This window comes from Polyodon spathula, chromosome 4 (assembly GCF_017654505.1).
Source record: "Polyodon spathula isolate WHYD16114869_AA chromosome 4, ASM1765450v1, whole genome shotgun sequence".
Taxonomy (NCBI): Eukaryota; Metazoa; Chordata; class Actinopteri; order Acipenseriformes; family Polyodontidae; genus Polyodon; species Polyodon spathula.
This window is the reverse complement of record NC_054537.1, coordinates 93,994,323-94,019,242: the sequence shown is the minus strand read 5'-3', so window position 1 is coordinate 94,019,242 and position 24,920 is coordinate 93,994,323. Positions and strand designations below refer to the sequence as shown.

The 24,920-nt window shown below is 40.2% G+C and overlaps 1 protein-coding gene across 2 annotated transcripts in view; it reads right to left on the bottom strand.

Annotated features, from left to right (window-relative positions):
• Positions 1-22,338, bottom strand: part of LOC121315151 (protein tyrosine phosphatase type IVA 3) — a 53,759-nt gene extending 31,421 nt beyond the window's left edge. For both annotated transcript variants that reach the window (XM_041249123.1, XM_041249124.1), the window contains exon 1: positions 22,241-22,338. The gene's annotated coding sequence lies outside the window, so the exon portion shown is untranslated. The remainder of the gene's footprint in view (positions 1-22,240) is intronic.
• Positions 22,339-24,920: the final 2,582 nt, after the last annotated feature.

The window sequence follows — 24,920 nt, the reverse complement described above, 5'->3', positions numbered from 1 at the left end:
GGCAAGGCTAAGAGGAGTCCATTACAGCCCAAACTCAAAGCATCAGACTTTTCAGAATCAGACTCCGTGGCTGAAAAGGAACATCAGTTACTATTGTGAGCCTGGTAAACAATGACCCAAGCAGAAACAGTTACACACACAGAGGAATATAACAGAACGAGGTACCAAATTAAGCACTTTGAAAAAGTGAAATGCTGTGAAGTACTCCTTTATGACTCTTTGGAATCTTATGGTATAGGCAAATATTTTATTTGACTGATAATTCTGACTGATAGGATGTAGTGTTACTGCCTTTTTAGATAGAACCATGAGCTTACTCTGTCAATGCAGCCTCTCTTGCTTCTTACCGTTCCCGGTGTTAATGAAGGAGCTGAAGGCTGCAAATCGGGATGCAAATCAAAACAAAAATAGAAATCTGAAATTTCAGGCATTTTAAAGTTGTTATAAAATCATGTATCGGTGGCAGTATTGTGTGAACTACCGAAATGCAGCTCGGTCCTGAATTTCAGCAGCACACTGCAGGACTGGACGTTAGCAAAGGCACATTCAAAACTAGTCCCAGTAAGCATGTTATCCAAACAGAGCATGTAAGTGGAGCAGAGCGGGACCACTTTGCTAGGTGCGTGGAGTGGAGTGGAGTGGGTAAAGTGCCTGAGCAAAGCTTGAGCACGAAAAGCCTCTGGCATCGCTCCCATTCAAAAAGATGGTTTGCAGAGGAAAAAGATTTGATACTGTACATATAAGATATGATCCATCAACGACACAGCTTTTGCGATGCTCCAACAATATTGTGCAATCTATGAAATTGCCCTGTATAATTAAAGTTAGCAAAATAATCAATAAATATCAAATTTGCACAGCAAAAGTTTTATTACAACAGCGAAAGCCATTGTCTGCTTGTATATGAACCATGTTAATTGTAAATTTCACAAAGCTTATACAATTAAAATGTTTAACCACATGGTATGTGCAGAAAGGTCAGTGATCCCAAGCCAAAATACGACCCCATCGGCTTGGGGTTAAATTACTTTTTTAGATAGCTGAAATCGTGTGGTGTTCAGCTTGGGGTTGTGTGAATGACACCATTGAGGTGCAGAAGATTCACTTTACCCAAAAGTTTACCCAGAGTTTTCATCACTTCATGTAAAAGTGAAACTGAATTATTCTCCAGGGAAATAAATACAATAAAAAATAAATAAATAAAACACACATTTAAATAATACATATTTTGCAGGCCTTTTTTTCTAAGTGTGAACATGTCAATTATAGCTATCAAATGTATTTTTGACAAATTAATGTTTTACTAAAAACATAATAGTACTCACTGGAACAGATCCCCCGATATTTGTATCCACTTTGCCATAAGCAGGAACTGGGTAGCTGATTTCAAAGGAACCAGTCTCTACATTTCGGAAGCAATTTACACTAGCAGTGGAGTGGAGTGCGAGTACAGCTGGCTGCAGAATAAGAAGCACCGGAGCAGGGCAGACTGGGGAAATAAAAGCCTTGGAGCGAGTGCTTTCAAAAGAGGAAGAGAGTGAGGAGTGGCGTTTATGAACACTCCACTCTGCTCACATGCTGTATCCCACTGAAGTGAAATAACAAAACATTTATCCCATGTTAAAACACACACTTGTGTGGTGTGTGCACGTGAACAAAATAAAAGGTTTTAAACCTTACGTAGAAAACAGCCGCTATTAACTCACTCCATTTCCTTCCATCTTTCTTGCATTCCCTCAGATTTTACACTGCCGGAGGCAAGTACAGTACGGAACCAAGAGGCCAACTCCGTTGGCTCACACAGTCATATTTTCCTAATAAAGCAGGAGTTCCCTACCCTGTTAGTCAGGGAACCACCCTGCCCCAGGGCACTCATTTACGTCATGGCTGAACTATTGTTACGATTGCCAAGGATCAAGCCCATGAACTTCCAATCAGAAGCACCTGCTGCTGTAGAAAGCTTGCTTAAAATGGCTGGCAGTTTCGCAGCATCCCCCACCGTTCGCAGGGGTGGTGTAGCAAACACTGCCTGCAGTGTCGCTGCAGGAGGCACCAAATCAGGGACCAGGAAACCCTGCCCTTCGACAGCACATCCCGTCTGGCTGATTAGAGAGGAACGACAAGCCGGACGATGGGACTCACACCCTAGTTTATGGGCAGTGTGAGAATACCAGTGGTGGAACAGCACCCTTGACTCGCAATGCTGCCCTGCATATAAACAACTGTACTCTATTGAGGTCAGCAGTTATAACCATCACTGTACCAGAGTACCCTACAAGTGGTTACGTAGAGTAGATTTGTTTTAATGCTAGTTCGTGGTTAATACCAGAAATCCTTCATTTGGCATGTATTGTAGCATCATGCATATCTAATTAAAGGTGCCAAGCACGAGTCATTTATCAGAGCGAACGAGAAAAATTAATCCTATTTGTAAGGTTAATTTAGCACTCAATTTTGGCATCTGAAAATGAACCGGAAAAATAATGATACTGTCACATGAGCTCCTGAATAATACAATCATGAACAATGATTTATACAAATCGACAGTTACATGTAAAAACTCAAAAAGTTGTGTGTGTATATTATATATATATATATATATATATATATATATATATATAATATATATATATATATATATATATATATATATATATATATATATATATACAGTGCCTATAGAAGGTATACACCCCTTTTCAAAATGTTCACCTTGTGTTGCCTTATAGCCTGGAATTTGTAGAAATTTGTAGAAAATTAAATTAAATAAAAACTGCAATAGCTTGGTTGGATAAGTGTCCTCCCCCTTGTAATAGCAATCCTAAAATTAGCTCAGGTGTAACCAATCGCCTTCAAAAGTTAAGTGGCCTCCACCTGTGTTAAATTGTAGTGATTCACATGATTTCAGGATAAATGCAGCAGTTCCTGTAGGTTCCCTCTGCTGGGTAGTGCATTTCAAATCAAAGACTCAACCACGAGCACCATGGCGCTTTCAAAAGAACTCCAGGACAAAGTTGTTGAAAGGCCAAGATCAGGGGATGGGTATAAAACATATCAAAAGGAATATCCCTTGGAGCATGGCCAAGACGATTATTAAGAAGTGGAAGGTGTATGGCACCACCAAGACCCTGCCTAGATCAGGCCATCCCTCCAATCTGGGTGACCGAGCAAGAAGGAGATTGATCAGAGAGGCTACCAAGAGGGCAATTTGCTATTTGCTACAGGCCTTTGTGTTTAAGACAGGTCAAAGTGTGCATATGACAACAATATCCCAAGCACTCCAGAAATCTGGCCTGTATGGTAGGGTGGCAAGAAGGAAGCCATTACTCAAGAAAGGCCACCTTGAATCCTGTTTGAAGTATGCAAAAAGTTTTGCCATGTGGCAAAAAGTTTTTTGGTCTGACTAAAATAAAACAGAACCTTTTTGGCCTAAATGCAAACGCTATGTTTGGTGCAAACCCAACACAGTGCATCACCCAAAGAATACCATCCCTACTGTGAAGCATGGTGGTGGCAGCATCAAGTTATGGGGTGTTTCTCATCGGCAGGGACTGGGGCACTTGTCAGGATAGAAGGGAAAATAAATGGAGCAAAGTACAAAGTACAGAGAAGTCCTTGAGGAAAACCTGCTGCCCTCTGCAAGAAAGCTGAAACTGGGACAGAAGTTCACCTTTCAGCATGACAACCACCCAAAGCACACAGCCAAAGTTACACTGGAGTGGCTAAGGAAGAAAAAGGTAAATGTCCTTGAGTGGCCCCTTCAGAGCCAAGACCTAAATCCAATGCAAAAATTTGTGGCATGACTTGAAGATTGCTGTCCATCAACGCTCCTCAAGGAACTTGACAGAGCTTGAACAGTTTTGTAAAGAAGAATGGTCAAATATTGCCAAATCTTGGTGTGCAAAGTTGGTAGAGACCTATCCCAACAGACTCACAGCTGTAATTGCTGCCAAAGATGCTTCCACCAAGTATTAACTCAGGGGAGGTGGAGACTTATCCAATTATTACCCAATTCTTTCAGTTTTGTATTTAATATCTATTTTTTTTTTCTCAATAAATACTTTTTTCCCCTTAACAGTGTGGAGTATGGTGTGTAGATAAGTGGAAAAAAAATCCTCATTTAAAATGCATGAAAAACTCTGAGGCACCGACACAACAAAATGTGAAAAAAGTTCAAGGGGGTGTAGACTTTCTATAGGCACTGTGTGTGTGTGTGTGTGTGTGTGTTATATATATATATATATATATATACATATATACACACATACACACACACACACACACAGACACACACACAGACACACACACAAACTACCATGTTACTTCTACTAAACCAATTTTTTACATGGCAAAACAAGAATGGCAAAGTACTGGCCTGCATCAATGTCTGGTCCTTAAAACTGCAGAGCAGTGTAGGGACAAATACCCCAATATCAGAACAAACACTTTTTGTACAGGTATTCAAAGGCATTTCAAATTAGCAAGAAAACAGCACATCTGCCAGTAGTACAGCAGTACACAGTCCTTTTGCGATTCAGTGCTTTTTAAATGTGTTTTACTCTGCAAAAAAAAAAAAAATTTAAACAGCGCATGTGAAAATAAATTGGACACGACGCATCTGACAAGCGCCGAATAAATGGACTGCAAAGGGTTAACCCATTAAATTGCTGCATTAATTTATTTGAAAAAAAAAAATCAGAGCAAACGCTGTATTTATGTAATCGGATACATTATTATATATTTATACCCCTTCTCCACTGGCACATCCGACCCGTGGGGACTTGGTATGGTACGGGTGTTTCTCCACTGGCACATCCGACCAGTGAGGGCTCGGTACGGTATAGGTATGGGTGCTTCTCCACTGGCACATCCGACCTGAATCCGGCTGAGAGCCGAGCCGAGCCAGGGGTGGGGAATTTTTGTCATTATGTTGCATCAGTCAGTACACTCCATAAAGACAAACAACATGAAGGGAGCGAGTGCAAGGATTGAAAAGTACAGCCTTGGGACGCTAAGGAAAAGCAGGCTCTTGTTTCTCTGTGGGCAGATAGAAGTGTTCAGGAAGATCTGGAGTCGTGCGTCTGAAGACCTGAAGCAAATGGACATAAATTGCGGGTACGGTACACTTAACTCGCACACTAAAAAACACAATTCTACCAAATTCCTCATTCTTGACCTTTATTATATTAACGAATGCCATTTGTTTCCGCATTTTTTGGTAAACAGAGTGAATTAATAACAATTAACAACAACTGTCTTTCATTGCGTGTGACGTTAGTAGCACGGCTCAGCTCTGCTGTGGAAAAAACAACCCAGGCTCGGCTGAACAGTGGGGCGGGGGGGGAGGAGACATGAGACAAGTTTAGGAGTTTTAGGAGCAACACATTCCAGAGTACAAGGGCTGCTTACAGTATATTGTCAAGATCAGTTCCAATTCTCATAACCCCACGGGACATTTTTTGTCCTTTTTTTCTAGAGAGCTACAGTACAGTAGCTGTAGACAATGTACCAGAAACTCGGGTAACATGAAGAATGAAGTCACTGCTGTTTTAGTGTGCTTGCAGTCAACATCAGTGGGCATTGTGCTACCTGTATTGTACCACATTGACTCAGGAGTTGTTTTCCTAGTTCTGTTATATTATTGCTATATAAGGCTTCCATCTGCTGTGCTGTTTGGGAAGGGTGGAATCTAATTTGCTCCTTGTTCTCAAACACATTCTAACAGAATTCACCCCTATTTGCAGCAAGCAAACAAACTCACAAGGCTATGCTTGTTACTGTGATCACGAATGCAAAAACAAAAGTTGTGTAGAAGGCAATTAAACACGGAGCCCGTGGAGATTCACAGCAAGTGATGTTGGCTCATTAAGCTGCACGCTAGTCTCAGAGAAGGTAGTACATACAGTACAATTCCTAGGAGGCACCGTTTAATGTGAATAGGGACAACGTGCCCCCACCCCACACCACAAGAGAGGGTTTCAGAAACTTCATGCCAGACACTATTGCAGGGTTCAAAGGTTAAATGTTGTTCTTGCCCTATTTTGTTGCACAGTAGAATATTCTTCCGTCTTCCAAAAACAAAGTTTAGCAACTGAAGTGTTAACAGGAACCCAGTGTGGCCTTCTGGCTCAAAATACCATTTTCAGTAAGTTTAGGCACATATTGTGTGTGCTTGTGTGCTTATTCAAAGAAGAGCAACAGCTTGAGATCCATGGCCATTCATAAGTCAAATTCTTCAGCACATGTTAGGTCACCCGAAGTTGTAATTGGTACCGTACAATAGCTTCTCAGTAACATCATAAGCTGCTGCTGGCACTTAATCTTCTGCAGATGGTTGGGTCACTCCAACCGTCCTATCAATAGTACAGTAAATTACTGATAGGAAACTGTGACAAGAAAAATGACCAGAAAGTTGCCAATATTTATCTAATAGAATAAAATTGTAGGCCATGGCCCTGGAAACAATCAGAGGGAAATCCTGCCATTTACTTTATCATTAGGAAACTGGATCGCAGGATATCGACACACCAAAGCCTCCTTTCCACTGCCTTTCCCCTGCTATAGCTGAGCTGGCTGGTCTTGGCGAGGTGTATCTGGAGGCTCTTTCCACTGACACTCGGCTGTACCTCCGCTACACCTCAGAGTTCAGAGTTTACAGTCTCATATTTCATTCTCAACGGGGCCAAACTGTGCTGTGTGGAGGTATGCCATCGAAATGGATGCTTAGAAGAGGCAAAGGGTTTTGAGCAATGGCCACTTTCTCTTATTGCTGGAGAAAACCTGATTAATAAAGACTACAGACAGCCGTGGAAAAACAAACGTTTGTTCAACTTAGTCTATCTTCACTTGTTTACATATATTCAATCAATCCCACAAAACATGTCCTTAAGTGTCACACTACTACTTCCTGGGTCAGCTACATCTGACAATTACACTGGAACGCAGACACCCTTCTTTAACTAATGTACACCTCGACCAGACCACCCAACTCAGCTATACCATCCCTGGGAAAAGGCAGTGGACACGAGGCATAACTTCAGAGTCAAAAGGGCTTAAAGGAGTGCAGTCCCAGAGAGAAGAAAAAAAAAGGGGTCAAGATACTCCCAACAGAAAGCTACACTACCCAGTGGCCAATGATAACGGTAAAGACAGAGCTAAAAAACAAAAACACTGAGACCCCAAGACAGACGTAAAAAACAAACTGGTGGTTAAATGCCGCTTAATCTATAAATTCCCAATGCAGCTGACTGTGACACTGACAATGGTACTGTAGTTGTCCAATGAAGCACCTTTTTGCAAGTAACTGCATAGGCAGGGGTGCAGTGTTAAAGGAGGAGAGGCAGCAGATGCAACGTGCTTCAAGAGGATTACAAACCCTGCTTTCAGACAAGCCTGTGTGCATTAGTGTACAGTAGCCAACAGTGCTTCTCTCCAGGTGGAAACCTTGTTAAAGAATATGCTACAAGACATTTAAATATTGACACCGGGCATGGGTACCATCTTGGACATTCAAGTCAGGTTGTGTTTTTCAGTTGGTCAGAAACCAAAGAATAAACATAAAGATATGACATTAAGCAGCAGCACCTCTGCCAACCTCTTGCGCAATATACAGGAAAATGTTTATAATGGCGTTTCAACCAAGAAACCGAGTCAGTCTGAAATAAACATTAATGAAGAACACTCAGGCGGAATTAGAACCACAGAGATCTGTTCGCGTTCTGAAAACACAAGCAAAGTCCATGTGTGTTGCCATGATCCTTCAACATTCCAACACTGGGACTGCAGCCAGCAGTGCAAGGGCACACAGCTGGGGTGGAAACGCAGTCAGGATGGAGGGGATGGGAGCAGGAAGCTGGGCATGGGGGCAGGAAGCCTTTGCCTCAAGTCTTCAGCTCAGGCTGTGCGCTCTCTGGCACTACGGAAAGGGCCTTTTAGGAAAGGGATTTGACGAAGATATCTGTTGGGGCACTTCAGTTACTGAAGGCAAAGCATCTTTGCAAAATAAAACCTCAATGAGAATGGAGAGAGAAAAATAAATGGACAGGAAGAATACAAACACAGACTTGAAAGCAGGAGCAAAAAATAAAATCAGGTCAGCCAATTCAATCAAATTTATGGCGTTGCCATAGCTACTCAGTTACAAAAATATTCAACCTCCCCGTCAAACCAAAATGTAATTCAGCCTCAGGTTGCTATATTTGAAGAAATAACCTTTGACAACTTTTTAAAACCACTAAGGTTCAATGCATTTGTAGGCATACAGTACACCCAATATGATACAATGCCATGCTTTGTAACTGCTCTAGCTTCTACTGTAGTTTCTTTCATTCTTCCTCTGTCAAACCAGCATACCGTACCTACTGGGTATACTCCATCACCAGTCTAATGAGAGATTTATAAATACCCTGACTATCGTGTCATGGTTACAAAACTGCTTTCAACTCCTAACAATAGAAAATAGCACTGTTCCCTGTTGGTTAATTCCATTTTCAATAAACAATTAGTAAAAAATACACACACACACACACACACACACACACACACACACACACACACACACACACACACACACACACACACACACACACACACACACACACACACACACACACACACACACACACACACACACACACACACACACACACACACACACACACACACAGAGTAATAAAGTAATTTGAGAGTGCTATGGAACTAACATGGCGCATTACCAGCCCGACGGCAGATTGGAGTGAAGTTCAATGACATACATGGTGAATTTATCTTTGTTGCTATAATTATTTACACAAATGCTTCTGTCTAATTTCATAACTACTAAATCACCCTAATGTTTACTGATAGGTAAAAAAAATTTAAGCACACAATGAGAACACAGTAGTGCTTAAAACCTTATGGTTTACAACATACCCACATGTTGTATCCCTGCACGTCACTCAGAAGAATTACAAACGTCTAATCCCAACTGCACTGTGGCCCTTTACGTTTGGTGTCTTGTTACTCTGCTACCTCACAAATGAGATTGGGGACCAAGAATATTAAATCAGAAAATTTGAAAAACAAATCTTTATTTGGGATATTGTAATGTTACAGTACATTCTGTACTAACAAGAGATGGCTTGTCAGGTTGTATTACATTTTAACCTTCTAAAGTGAGTACAATTCTATTATCTAGCATTTCTTTTTTTTTTTTTTTTAACTCAATAAAGAAGGATACCCAACAGGAGGTTAAAGGCAGTTACTTTGACTACCCAAAAAGAACACGCTAAACCTGAAAAGGGTGAACAAAAAACAAAAGGAGAATGGCCTCTATGGTCAAGTGGGTCCTAGCCTGGTCTTTTTTTTGTTTCAGAAGTTGAGAGAAATTGGTGGGTCTGCTGGCACTTTAGTTTAAAAAGGAAGGCCTCAGCGCTGAACCCCAGAAGCGCTAAGCGAACGACAGCACTTTGTTTTCTTTCTGCAGTTGATACAGATAAGGATCACGCACAAGAGGAAGGAATTACGCACAAAGCCAGAGCACTAGAGTGTAGGCTACTCAAGATCATTTTGTTCATGAACCTCTTTACTATATCACAAAGACTGAATAAATCCCCAAAAATCAAACAGTTCACAGCAAGAAGTGGTGCTCTGGAATGAATGAATCTATGCAATATATATATATATATATATATATATATATATATATATATATATATATATATATATATATATATATATATATATATATATATAGTAAATTCTAAACCAACTAGGTAGTTACATAATTGATCACTTAAATGTAACTGGGTATGCTGGGGTGGTGACTCAAATAACTATTACCATTGATGGTCAAGCCCGAGAACTATTTAAAGTAATAAATGTGGATGCCTCTAAACAAAAAAAGAAATCCAAGCTGCTGGCATTGCTGTTACCAGAGGGATGATCTTGTCACTACCAGTGGATTATCTACTATCAGATTCCCACAATACCCTAGCCAGTATTTGGTGGAGAACTATCTAGAACCTGAGGTTACACAATCAGTGCTGAAGTTTTCTGTAATTTATTAGATATTTTACTACTGTATTACTCACTGCTTCAAATGTTTTGCACTGTACAAGTGCCAAAACCCAGGGGAAATAGTGCTGTATTTAGGCTAAAGTATATGCACAGACATTAAGACTGTTGAAGTCAAGGTTGTTTTGTCTTTCTGGAAAAATTATAATACCCATTCTGTCAAATCGGCAGAGAATTTGTGCATATTAAAAATGTAATTTACAAACTAAATACAACAGTTTACCCTTCGTGTTACAGCAGTGATTCACTAAGGATTTCAACTAAAACTGACAAATCAGTCACATTCAATTCATTTAATACATTATTTATTTTGTAACCAAGGGCTATAGTAACGAAGAGCTGCTTCCGCTGGTGGTACTGTAAAAATGTATTTGCTTAAAAACAAATTCAAGCATAAAAATATAGTATTCTAGATTTCATAATATCATATAATAGTGAAAAAAACAAACAAACACACAAAAAAACACAACACTGTTTGACACATATTTCATTTTCTCAGACTACAGCTGAACCTTGTAAGTGCCCTGGAACCGAGCCCAAGAGTCACTCTTTCATACGAGCACCCCCCCCAGCCCCCGCATCTGAGAACTAAAAGTATTGAGGAGGCACAGTCTAACCCTGACCACAGAGAACACGACTGTAACGTCACTCTCTGCCAGGGAACTGTGCGGTCTGGCACAGGCAGGGGTCATGTGGAAGTATTTAGAACTCTGAGCTCTCATCAGGGTCACTGTGAAATTCTCATCAGGGCTGAGAATGCCCCTTTCTGCAGAGGTGAAGGCTTACTTGAGCCAAAAGCTCCGATGCTTGCGTTAGAAAGGACGTCCTTTGCATTTTTATATGCATACAGTACCACTCTCCCAAAGTTTTTGTTTTAGTTTTAAATCCACTTTAAACCCAGTTAAAATACCAGAAGTCCAACTAAAGGCCATTGCACACTGGATCCATTCCATCATTTTCGGATGAAGGATGCTAAAAGTCGTGCGTCAAACCATTGCACACAATAGAGATGCATTAATATCATACTTCACAGCACTGATGTGCAGTGGAGGCTTTGTAGTAAATATACCTAGTTTCAGTATTTAAATACAAAATAAATACAATTCTGTTGTTAATTCTTACATAAGTTTGAACACAAAAAAACACCCTTGATTTCCATTACATGAGAGTAGATGTTAACACTTCATGAACTCGGCTCTCACCAAGATAAGCACCAACTAAGATGTAGCTTTGCAGTAAACTAATGTGATCCATCTGCATCTCCATCTATTTGCATTTCTTTCCATCTGATGATGCCGATATCCTTCCGTCTGCATCAGCACACACAACGGCTGCGATGCTGGTTTCGGGCAATCAACCACATTCTGGTCTCCCCCAGCGCATTAGCATGACAACCGTCTGGATTGAGCTATGTGGGTACATCTCTGGGGTTTTCAAGTGGGCACCTTTCATCCTCTGTTCGTCAACTAGCCCACGAACCCTCAAGAGGGCTCGACAGTGATTCTCGCGTCCCCTACTCAACTCAGCCCAGCTTATTTACCTGTACATCAGCGTTGCTTTCTTCCTATTGTGCTTAAGATCCCCAGGAAGATTCTTTCCGTCTCAACCACAGCCAGTTGCTGCTCCTTTCTGCTGCTTCAGATAAGTTCTTCAATTCAACATCTGCCAGCATTTTCTAGTCTCTAGCAGCTTCCAGTCGTCCTGGGCGAGGCTTGGTTTTAACACCTTTTCTTGGTGGTTGCTCTCCTGAACAGAGGAATATTGTCTTTTGTGTGTAATGCTTTGATGGAACTGGTGGCAACTTATTGGTCAGGTTACGCTTGTCTTCCAATCCCAAGGCCAAACATCCCAGCAACTGGTCAAGCACCCTTGGCTAAGACCCACCTTACGTCCTGTCAAAATGTGCCTTAATGTTGCAGGTGATGAACACAAAGGACATGAGGGATCCTCACCCACCCAGAGGTTTAGGTTCTGTGGTGATGGGAGAACATCATATATTGATCTGATGAGGAAACTGATCCTGCTCTGTTCCGTTGTCCATAGGTCTTGACAGCCGATCTTGCATTGTTCCACATTCTCCCATCTCATCCATTCTCCTTGCTTGGCCTGGAAAACAGCCTTTAAAAACACCTCATCCTCTCCTCCTGCTTTTGCAACTTGTTGATTACCAACTTCCTCTGCTGAGCTGCGGATTCCTTGTGCCATGTAGGAGGAGCTGAACTGAGACCAAGACCCCCTCTTTCATGCTGAACTTGCATCATAATATCACTGATTCGAAGGGCAGCCTTAGCAACTTTCACCTCCCACTTTCTTTGCCGCCCACTTTCTTCCAGGTTTCAACACAGGTGCTGCCTCCCTTACGCATTTGTCATATTAATCTACTAATGTCATTTCCCGTCGGACCTTGGCACACAAACTCCTCAGTTAGAGCAGAGACTGGTAGCTGCAGTATTCCTTTAACAAAGTCGCACTCTGCTGAGGCAGTGTGGAACTCAAAATCATTTCCTGACTTATGAACTGATTAAAGCTTCCAGCTTCTCAACTGTTGTCAAGGAAACCTTGTACACAGTCAGTGGACACAGCAGTCTTGGCAGTAGACCAAACCGAAAGCACCAGAGATTCAGTTTGCCCAGTAAAGCGCTGCTGTCTATGCTCTTCAGCTATTCCACTGCTTGTCTAACTGCTCCCACACAAACTGTGTCCTTTAGATCCCCGTCATACCATCTCCCTAGACTTTTCACTGGGTTCTTGGACACTTGGTATTGCCTCACCATTAATGTAGAACCTTTTATCTACTACTTTACCTTTAATTATTGAGATGCTCCTAGATTTCGTGGGCTTGAATTGCATTTGTGCCCATTCAATGTTATTGGTTAATTTGCCCAAAAACCAATTAGTGCATGCTATTGTTGTAGTCATGGTTGTTATGCTCGAATTGGTGGTAGTTGCATTCCAGAAGCCAAGTGCTCTCCTCCCACTACCTATTTTGATGCCATAATAATTATTTCCACTGCCATGGTAAAGGCCAGTGGAGTAATGGTACATCCTGCCATTATTCCAACTTCCAGGCATTGCCATGTAGTGCTGAATTCTGAAGCTGAAAAACTAAATTGCAAATCTCCAAAGTAGGCTTTCACTAAATTTGTTATTGTCATCGGTACGCTGAAAAAAATCAAATAATGCCCAAAGAAGTTCATCTGGCACTGAACCATATGCATTAGCCAAATCCAGGAATGTCACAGAGCTCCTTCGTCTCCTTTTTTGCTGATTGAATTTGTTGCCAGATTACGCTGATCTGTTTTAAGCATCCTGGGAAACCTGCAATGCCCGCTTTTTGTACTGAAGTGTCAATGAAGCAATTCTTTAATAGGTAGGTTGATAATCTCAGAGCAATGAAGAAAATCTTGCCTTCTACGTTTAATGGGAAAATAGGGTGAAACTGACTGATGCTTGTAAAATCTTTTTCTTTTGGTATAAAGACTCCACTTGCTTGGCACCATGCTCTTGGTACAACCGGTTTTTCCCATGCCACTTTCATCAATTTCCACAGGATTCGCAGAACTCCAGAAGCACTCTTGTACACTCTGTAAGGAACTCCATTAGGCCCTGGAGATGATAATGCTTTTGCTTTTTTCACAGCTTGCTCTACTTCTTTCCACTTAGGTGCACAGTCCTACATGTGATATTCTGGTGGATTGATAGGTGGGATGTATGAAGGAATTGACATAGGCTCCTGTATTTTTGAATCTGTATGTGTTTCATCCAAATATCTCTCCAGCTCAACCTTAGATGATTTTAGTGTGCCATTTTCTCACTGGTGAATAACTTATTTACAAATTTGAATGGATCATTATAATAAAGTTAGTTCTTGCACGCTCGCTCTTTTTGTAACGTTTCTGTAGGCGCTCAGCTCTGTGCAGTGTTGCAAGCTTATCTTTTATGACCCTTTGTAACAAACTGAGTCCCTCCTTCTGACTTTGTTCTGCTCTTCTCCATTGCTTCCTCAGCTGCCTCCATTCTCTAAGCATGCAATCTCCTGCTGCCATCTAGACTTTACAGGAATAGTTTGTTTTTTTCAACTCAAAATCTCTTGCTTCCATATGCGTAGATGATGTCCCCAAATTTATCCAGCTTCCTTTTAATTGTTGCATTTAGCCTTTCCTAAGTAAAACAGAGATCCGTGTTTACTGTGTCCCGTGCAGTTCTCTCACAAGCTCTTGGCCATTTAACTCCAGGCTTGTGCCCGTTGAGGTTCTTTTCTCTCTTACGCTGGTTCGTCTGACTGGGTTCCTGAGGATCATTAGGTTCACCACTAGTTGAATCCACACAAGTCCTCCTCACATTTATGACAGGGGTGCTGATATCCTGTGAACTATGGTTTGCTTCCTGTCGCTGGATATCAGTCGACTGAATTGACTGACTTCGTAAGAAGTACTGCTCAATGCGAGGCCCTTGTCCCTTCTCCCTCAAGCATTTCATTCTCCCTTGATAAATCTTCAAACCCCTGAACATTACTGACTTGCTCCAGCCGCAGACACAAACCTGGAGTTCCATGTCTTTGCAAACTGCAGATCTTGAACTAATCTTTTGTGAAGTGCTCTCCATTCTCATATACGTTTCTGTTCCTAAATCGTTTACCGTGTTATCCAATGCTGAATCTCTTCCACCCCCGCTCTCGCAGACTCTAGGGGTATTTTTCTCTTTAATTTCTTAGAAGCCTTGGGCGGGTGTCTCCAGCATCCTGTTTACCTTTGAAAACATAGAGTTGGATACTGCCGACCAGGGTAGCTAACCCCTGCCAGCCCCAATGTGGTCTCTTTCTTCCTGAAATGCTGTCTCTCCATGCTGTCACAAGGACTTTCCCTTGTTGCCAACTGCACTATTCACAGCAGTCACTGGACGTATCCAGATCTTCATGATTTCCACTACACAAGAGTAAATGTTAAAACTTCATGCCGATTTGAACTCGGCTCTGGCAAGGTAAGCACCACTAAGACGTAGCTTTACAGTAAACTAATGTGACCCATTTGCATCTCCATCCATTTGTGTTTCTTTCCACCCGATGATGTAGATATCCTTCTGTCTGGTGTTGATGGCTGAAGTGTAATGCTGGTTCCTTGGATCAGCTTACTTTTGCCTCCCCAGTGCATCAGCACAAACAACGGCTGCGATGCTGGCTCTGCGGATCAACCAGAGTGCGGTCTCCCCAGCACATCAGCGTGACAACCGTCTGGATTGAATTAAGTAGGGTACATCTCTGGGCTCTTCAAGTGGGCACCTTCCATCCTCTGTGTTTCGTCGACCCTCCGTCCCCCACTCAACTCAGCCCAGCTTATTTACCCGTATATCAGCGTTGCTTTCTTCCTATTGTGCTTGAAATCCCCAGCCAGAATCTTTCCATATCAACCACAGCCAGTTGCTGCTCCTTAAATGTAGAATAAACTTAATGATCAGCAAACGCTAATGGAAGTTAAAACGTTTGCTAATTATTACATTTCTACTAGATCTATAATAATGTTGTTACGCAACACATAAAAAAACAAACCCAAAAAAACAAACCATATTTTACTACACAACATAGCTGTCATAGCATATTTATCAAACACTCATTCCTTGTAATAAATGTATGTAAAAAGTTGGGAAGCTAGCAATTAGCAACTGAAAATACTTTACCATAATGACCTTCTACTACTCTGTGTATGGGGCCAGAAATTCCATCACTTTCATGTACTGCCCCTCTTTTCTGACTGTTCAGCCCTGACCGCACTTGCCCTGTAACGCTTCTTTCTTTGATATGTGTCTCCAGGTTAGGCCACTATTTTTGTTTACTTCCTCGACTATAGTTGAAATAAAATAAAATAAATGCTTTTAATAACATGTAGCCTGCTGCACAATATCCATGTGTTTATGTATGCTATCAGTTCATAATGTCATATTTTATAATGCATATCATTCATGCCCAAGTCCACGGCAATGTCTTTCCATATGTTTTCCTATTTTTCAAAGTCTTTGCGATCTTTGTTGGATTTATCATAAAGTAATTTTTGTTTGGCGACACACAATTAATTTTTCCATTTTGCAAGAAGTGCAAGAATCCACATGTCTTCCCTATCGTAATTAACGCATGTGAAATCGGAACAAATTGAACTTGTTTCGATTCCAAAATTGACACATCACCATTGTACTATAATTATGGACTCAGTGTGCAAGGTGCAATCGGGAATACACATGATCGGATCCAGTGTGAAATGGCCTCAAGCCCTTATACAGTAATCAAACGTATGAGTGTGCTGAAAGTAATGACACCCAGAGGTTTTGCCAATGTTAAGGAGAGATTACTTAGCTGCAGTACAGGAGGCAATATGTCCAACACAGGGTTGGGATCAATTCCATAAAAGGGAATGGGAATTGGGAATCAATTTTAAAAAGGAATTACAAATGGAATTGGAATTGTAAAACAGCAATTGACCCAACCCTGGTAACATGTGTGCCCAGACTAAAAGTGTGAGTGGTACTTCTTGTAGCAAGCTAGGTAAACAGGTCTTATGTTCCGAGTGCTAGGCCTCAATAATCTCCAGCTTTCCAGACCAGCTCCTTAACAGGTGAGCGTCTTCAACATGACCCAAGAGCTTTGATCTTGCTTGAGCTTTGCTTGCAATATCTGTAAAGGACCCCTCTCAACAGTCACTCCCTTTTGGATCAAAGACACTGACAGACACCACAACTGTAAGTCATTGGTGATACAGAGACCACTGCAAAGCAAGAAGCATTCTATTTCAGTATTTAAGGAATTTTATCATTTTGTGCAAAACATTAACTTCTGTCTACTTGTGGACAACGGGGGAAAAAACCCCCCCAAAAAAACAAAGTCTCATACAGTAGCTGCCAGATATTAATTGCTTCCACAAGGACAATCTTTCAACACAACCTTTGAGAGTTTGAAGGGCCTTCAGTTGCTTACTTACAGCAAGGAAATAAAACCAGTAAACTGCATCACGAAACTTTTAGGACTGACGTCAGGCCAACATCAGTCTATAAAAATTCACTGCGTCTAACAAAGCTGGATCCACAGTTGTGTCAGCCCCTGACATCTAAAATAGGCCATCAAGCCCCAACCAACAACCACTGCAGTACTGTACATTAAAACAAACATGGACTCAACGTGATGGGTTTTTACAGAGAAAATCATCACAGCCCACAGTCTAGGGAACTGCTATAGAATCTGTGAAAACAAGGACCTGTTACAGCAGCAAACGAGATTATGACATGGGAATCTAATTTGAGTAAATTTGGTATACCTGAGGGTGAGCAACAGGAGCAGAAGATAAGCGTCTCAATCAGGGTTGGCTGATTTAAATCAAGTCGATTTAAATCATTGATTGAAATCATTTTTTTCATTTACTACCTATTTTATATAGTTTCCCTCAAGGGAAAAAATAAGAAAAATGCTTTAAAACCATTTTATTAACACAAACATCTTAAACTCTTACCGTCTACGAACTAAAACTCTTAGGGCTGTATTCTGATCACAGCGGAAATGCGAGTGCAATTACGAACACTTGCCCCTGATTCTGTGGTGCATAAATACTGAACTAAAACGGTATTCTGAAGAAATGTCTTGCCCAGTTATAGAGCACCTGCCCCATCATTAACATATTCACCACAGCGATTCTGTGCAATGGGGTCCCAAATAAACAATTGAGCACTGTGTTAAGACCTGTTGAAACCAGGTTTATTGAGTGGTGCAATCAGGAACTAACAACTGAACACACTATAAAAAGCAAAGCAGTCCTAAGTAACAATTGAGTGTGTTTGGACTGAAACAAAAAGAGGAAATCAAAGAAAGAAAAGTAAAAGAGAAGAATGACTGGGTGGCTGGGGGGATTTTTTTTTTTTGAGGGGGATTTTTCTCCGGCGTACTCTATCGCTAAATTCTTAGTTCACATTGTAGTTGTAGTTCACATTTAGAGGATGCCACATTGATAAATAATTTGCTTTATTTATGCATTCATTTAAGATTTAGTAATTTAGTTTGGTATGTAACTATTCACAAACCACCATTTCCAACATCCTTCAATTTACAGTTTTTACACCAACCCTGGTCTCAGTAGCTGGGATAGATGTCTGGCATGCACTGTATCCTGAAAGGGAAGATGTATTTTAGTTTACTTCTAAACCTGTAAAGCTCCTTTCTGGATCACACATAAGATACAATGCTTAGCCATCCCTCTTGTTATTGCTAAAATCTAGCCTCACAAGCCAGAATTTCTCATGTACAGTGCACTGGCTGCTGTCAGACAGAGAAAAGGGGTTTGCACAAGAAAACGGAATCTAGTTACGTAAATAAAGTAGCTTTTCCCACTTTAAAAATGCTCAGGGGTTACAACATTAAGTAGGTCATTACTTTTACATTTCCAAGAACTGCAGTATGTAGTACACACAAACATCTATACAGAATACAAACATCATACATTAGTGTACAATATACTGCTAGAAATACATGCAGAAAGAACGTTCACCATGAATTCAGAATTAGGCAGCACACAGCAAAAAGGTTTTCTTCATATTTAAGCACATATGGGTCCCACAGTACAGTTGCAAAATGTACAAAAAAAAAAAAAAGAAGCCATATTGTGCATTTTAAATTAAAAGCAACAATGAAACAGGTGCTATAATTGACAGTATAAGGCCTCTTTTTTTAATAAACCATTTAAATACAGAACAGGAAAGTTCAATTAAGGACCAGCACCCAGAATTCAACTCAGCCTTTGTGTGCATAATGTACTGCGTTACTCTGAATTAATGGCGTTGTGTTTATTTGAAATTGCTAAAAACAGCTGCGGCTCTTATTCAAGGGCAGGGGTAAGCAGAAGTACTATGGTTTTCCAAAGGCGCTATTTTTTATTGCCTTTTTTTACGGTATTTGAGGGAGGAGTACATTGAAGATTATTTCTGCGGATACAGCTCGATCAGAATGGCAAAGAAGTCCTGCAACCAGTGTCTGTGCCGTGTATCAATACTTTCTTCTGTTTGGCTTCTGTAAACTTTACAGTAAAATACCGGTATGCTTCAGTGTGTATTTGAATTCTTTTAAATACAGTTTATTCAATTCACTTTGTTTCTGTTTGTAATATTTTGCCAGACTGTGTTTTGTATGCATTTCTTTATTAAGTGCTGCGTTTATTTGAGCTGGCATAGGAATGAAAATGTGCATGTTTCATCACAGAGTGTGGCGCTGGCAATTCAAAGCAACATGGTATTCCCTATTTTGGGAAATTATTATAACGATGACAAAGCCATTCTTGTGTTAGATGGTGCAGTACATTCTAACCAGAAGTTTACACCTTTACAGTTATCAGATCTGGGAACAAACTATGCCATGACTAAGAAAGATATGTAAACTGTGTTTTAGTTGACTTGTCAAATTTAATGGCTAGCCCTAATTTCATGAAACCTGACTTGTTAGCTGCTTACTGCAGATCTGGGAAACTGTAGCTGCCTTTCTTTTTAGGGGGGAAATGGGGGGCTCAGTCTGTGGCATTTACTGTTGGAGCTGTATCTTACTAGACTTCATTGAAGTTTGACAAAGGAACTGTACTCCTTTACTGTACCCTGCCTTTATCTCAGGAACAGCTCTTGCATTACGCCAGTTTAGCAGCTTTCTTCAATGGGCACTAAATCATTCACAGTTCAGCAAGTTGTTAAAATGTAGACAAGGTTGGCCAGACAACATGAGCATTCGTGTTGGGTTAGAAGGATATAAAATGCACGTAAAGCTATTATTAAACCATCTATAAAGTACATTGTTTTACCAATACTGCACCTTGAAGTCTACACCCCCCCCCCCCCCACAAGTGTGAACTAGATGACTTACTCCCTATCTGAGATACCTACCCAAAATGATGAAGCTCTAACCCTCCAGGGTAGTAATAGGGCACATTGTTTTAATAGAGGTGAATCCTCAAACTGCGTGCTTCCAAGGTTTAAAAAACACACACAGCTCGACAGCTGCCTGCCCTGTTTACAGATCGTCCAGGCAGTTAGATTCACTTGCACAAGTACATCAACTACTCAAATGAAAATCAAGGCTTTACTGTGATGTCCTGCTGCCTTCAGCCTTCATACACCCAATACAATTACAATTCCACACCACTGTTCTTTAACTCTTTCAATACTGCAAACCTCTATACAGGTCTATGAACTCAAAATAACAATACAATAACCTGTTACAAATACATGCACTTACAATTTATTTTCAGTACAAGACACTGAAACAATGTAATTATTTAGTTATATAACAATATTTTTCTGTAAAGTTACATAGTTCTGGAAAAGGTTAACTCAGTGGAACAAAGTGACATTTATTTAATTTATTTCTGCAAGTAATTTCGCCGAGTTATTTTTATCAGAGATAAATTTACAGGTGCAAATGAGATAGATATTTAAAATGAACCGATTTCCAAAAAAATCTCTACCTGGCCTCTTCAGAGACCTAACATTAACAGTCTTCTCCAGTCTGCCTATCCATGTGACTTACCTAGAGTAGCCAGTCTCCACTCACACAAATAACAGCTGAATGGTGAGCAGACTCCACAAGAACCATCCCTATCCTTTCCACCGTGGTCTTTTCCAAATATGGGTACAGCAAGTCTCTGTACCAGCGGCTGCCACGACTCCCATCAGTGACAACTCTATTTTAAAATGAAGAGGGAGTCCCAGAACCCACACCAATAAAACGACCTTGTTACAGTACATCCACATCGCAATTAACTACCCTCACTCAACCCTTTCAAGCAGCTCATCTGCCTTCTTTATTTTCCCTTCAACCATTGTTCTGCTGATCTTGAGAATAACCATTAAGTGATACATGTTGACCCCAAATTGTTACCAACAGACAAGGTATTCATTCATCCCAACCTATTCTCTCAGTAAATCCCCCACACCCTGAATTGTACTGCTGGGTAACACATCTCCCTTCTGGGGTGAACAGCTACTAAAACTGACAAAGCTCACCAGAAGCACAGATACTCAGAGAACTGAGTTCGTTTTTTTTTTTTTTCTTCCCCTATTAATTATTTCAAATGGAAGTTTAAGAACCTAGGTGGTTACTTTACTTTGCCAATGTCTGGTAAAATACATGCATACAATAAAATCATGTATTCCATAATTGTGGACTTGCAGAGGCGTACAAGCATTCAACTACCGAGAACAACGTACACAATGCATTTGTCCATTACGATTACCATTTCCCCCTGTGCTTGTTTACACCTGACCGGAGGAGAATTGCAGTTTGAAGTCAATCTACCCGGGCAGTCGGTACATATGGCATTGAAAGAACAAATTAATGATTGAACAAGAAAACTGAAAATACAGCAATATTCAGTCTGAAATATTCCTCGTATTTTTAAAGCAATTCATAAGTACTGAGTTCCAAACATATCCCAATAATGATGGCAACTTCTGCCTGAGCAGTTTATTCAGAGGCCCACTCCAGTCCTGCAGTTCAGTTGTGTTAGAAATGCAGCTCATACACCGTGTGTATTATACACGGGATTATGTTGGTTCGGCGAGGCAGCACAAAATGTGTGGGTTTTTTTGGGGGGTCTAGTCGAATATTTCTTACCTCGTCTACAGTTTACGATGCTTTATGCCAGGACTGTGCTTTATTACCAGTTTTTCGTTTAAGTTTAGTGATCAAATCCACCTCTGCTTTTGCAAGGAGCCTGCTCTTTGTTTCCGGTTTAATAAAACACTCACACTGTGTTTTAGCAATCGACCAGGGGGATTTAATTAATCTGACCCAGATACGTATCAAAAAACACGCCTTCCACAAGTTTTTATTTAATTTTTAAAGAAACACCAACCTTTTTTCTGCATCTGTAAACATGTATAACCACTCCCTTATCTAACTCGTGAGACAATTCATCCACACTGGTCTTCTCAATCATTGAGCACACAGCATTTGCCACCCATGCTGATTCCACATACCGATAGTTAATTTAACCCAGTAATTACAAAATAAATGTTGCAAGCAAGACGATTGCAATTATTAACATGTATGCATTCAAAATGACCAGTCTGTCACCTTCATGATTTTTTTCTCACGCTTTTCATGGGTGTGTTTAAGCCGTCTGCTGCAACATTTTTTTTTCTCCAAAAAACAAAGGGAGTAAAAATGTACACTCACCTCTATTAATCTCCAGATTACTTAACTCGTCTTGTTGCTTTATTCCTCATAACCCTATCCCTTCTTGTGCTCACTCTGCAATATTAACCAATACATTGGATTCCCAGTTAGAACTCCACTCCACGCTCTTTGAGTGACAGAATGACATTCTTGTCCCTCCTCCTGTCTCCATGGGGACGCGGCGTAGCCCTCTTCTGATATAAAAAAATGCACGAGGCGGGGTAGGACCAGTGCTCCGTTTTGCGGGAGAAAAAGTCTATTTTTGGGCGGTTTTAGCAAAACGTTCATAAATCTGACAGCTGGTTTTTAATCGGCTACTACTGCAATTATGCATGCCAGTTGCATCCTGACGTTAATGTAACTCATCATTACAATACAAATAAAAAAAAAAAGAATTTCCAGATTTGTTTAACCCTTATTTAAATGGTTAGCATCAGAAGATACTATAAGGCCAGTTAATCATTTTGGCCCGTGTGGGGTTGGTTTTGTTTTGGCCGGCTCGACGACACTGGCTAATTATGTGAGACTTGCCGTGTGTTAATTTGCCTTCGGACAGTTTATATACATTTTCTATAGGCAAACATAACTTGCAATGTTATTTATTATAGTAACGTAAAAATGCCTTTAAAAAAAGTTAACTGCGTTTTCAATACGTTAGCAGATATATTACGATCGCAGAAAGCACTGTTGTTATAGACGTTACAAGTGAGACCAGACCGTCATATAAAATGTATATTGTAATAATAATAGTGACTACAGTTTAATTTACAAGGTTTTAATATGAAACTAAATTGTTGAAAAGTCTTTACTTTCTCATTAAAAGCAGAACAAAGAACGTAAAACGAGAGGTCAACATGACCAACCTTTATTAATGTTAAATCAATTACGAATAGTGATTGTAATACAGTATGTCCTGCATTTTATCTTTTTAAAATTATAGACAAATCGCTTATTAAAATGTGGCACCCTCATTTGCTTGCAGTTTCTTAATTATGTATGCAGCAAAACACATAAACCAATTCTACTACTACCTGGCTAGCAGGGATAAATCGAGTTGTTAAAGGGGAAGAAAACATCAGGGAAAGCATAGAAAAATAGCAATCATAATAATAATATTCAAGTTATATACATTACAAAACTACTTGTTAACAGTTAATACAAGAAAGTACCCCATAACCCACCAGCCCACCATACTGACATGCAAAAACAAGGAAGCATATTATCAATGATACTCCATCTTCTGCCTTAAATAAAATAACAGACTGCTTCCAAGTAGCGCGCGAGTTGGAGGTTAGCAATAAAAAGAGAAGGGCAGAATTGAAAGGAGCGCTTCTATTGGCAAATCACACCGCCGTTTACGCTGTGGACTGATTGTCTGATGTAACATGGTGTTATTTTAACGTATTTTTATTTGCAAGTTCACAATATGGTTTGTCATTTAGTACCACTTAGATTATAATGATTTACTACGAGTGTTACTTTTGTTTATTCACTATTACTGTTTGATCACGGCATAATTCATTTGTTTTGTGTTCCTAACCCTGCAACTGGCTTGAGTGGATGATCCTGCTGAATTTTAGAGTGCAGTCGGGTTTTTTTTGTGATTGACAGCTGTCTTCCGAACAAGAGTAAGGCATCAGAATCGATGATTGAATCAATTTCCGCTTGCAGCTTACTTAAAACCAACAAACCAGAAAAGAGAAACAACGTAGAGGGCAAAAAGAAAAGTAGCTTGTGCTTTGTGCTTTGTGTGTGTGTGTGTGTGTGTGTGTCTGTTGTTGTGCGGCCTTTGTCTTTTTTCAGTCCTGGTTTTGTTTTTTGTGAATTGAACAGGTTGCTGATCACGTGTCGCAGGTAACGGGGACGCACATTCACTATTATATTACTCGACCTTGTTACCTGAGCAAAGGGATATTGTATGTAACTGTTAAAATATACTGTAAGGACCCAGGCGATGGCGGCATTGTTTGTCTTGTTTGTTACGTTGTCACGGGAAATAAGTTAGCCGTGAAATAAGTTAGCGTTTGCCTTTTTGCCCTAACTTATTTCACGACTAACTTATTTCCCGTGACTACCTAACAAACAACCAGTGAGATAGTCTAGATCGAGTCTGAAGCAGTGTATGAAAAGAAATAGAGTGAAAGTATAGCGAGAGAGAGAATTAGTTTTATATTTATTTTGGCGTTAACCCCGGGCCAAACAGAGATTTGCTGTTTGTTTATTTTATTTTAGTTAACGATTGAAAATCTATTTCGAAAATCTGTTTTGGTCTCCTAGAATCCGTTTCACCTCCATAGCACAGAACGCTACAATACATTATGAGCTATAACGGTCTTGGATTAAAGAAAATGATTTGAAATGGTAATGATGCACGAACGATATGTTTTAAAAGCAGTCTGATTATTATTCTGCTTTGTATGGTGAAACTGAAGTGTGCATGTTGTCTAATGAATAATATCGACGATATGGATATGTTAAAACCGAAACTGGAGGTACTTGAATTAATTATACAGGCGACTTGAAAATTATAATAAGAATTAAATGGAACTAAACATACTAGGTTTGAGAGTGCTCTGTGTTTTATAGGTAGTCCTTTCTTGTATTTTATGTTACCAGTCTTAGGTTTGTGATTTTTAAATGAATGTTGTATGTAAATAGTAAGATGATCGTGGTCTCTGCC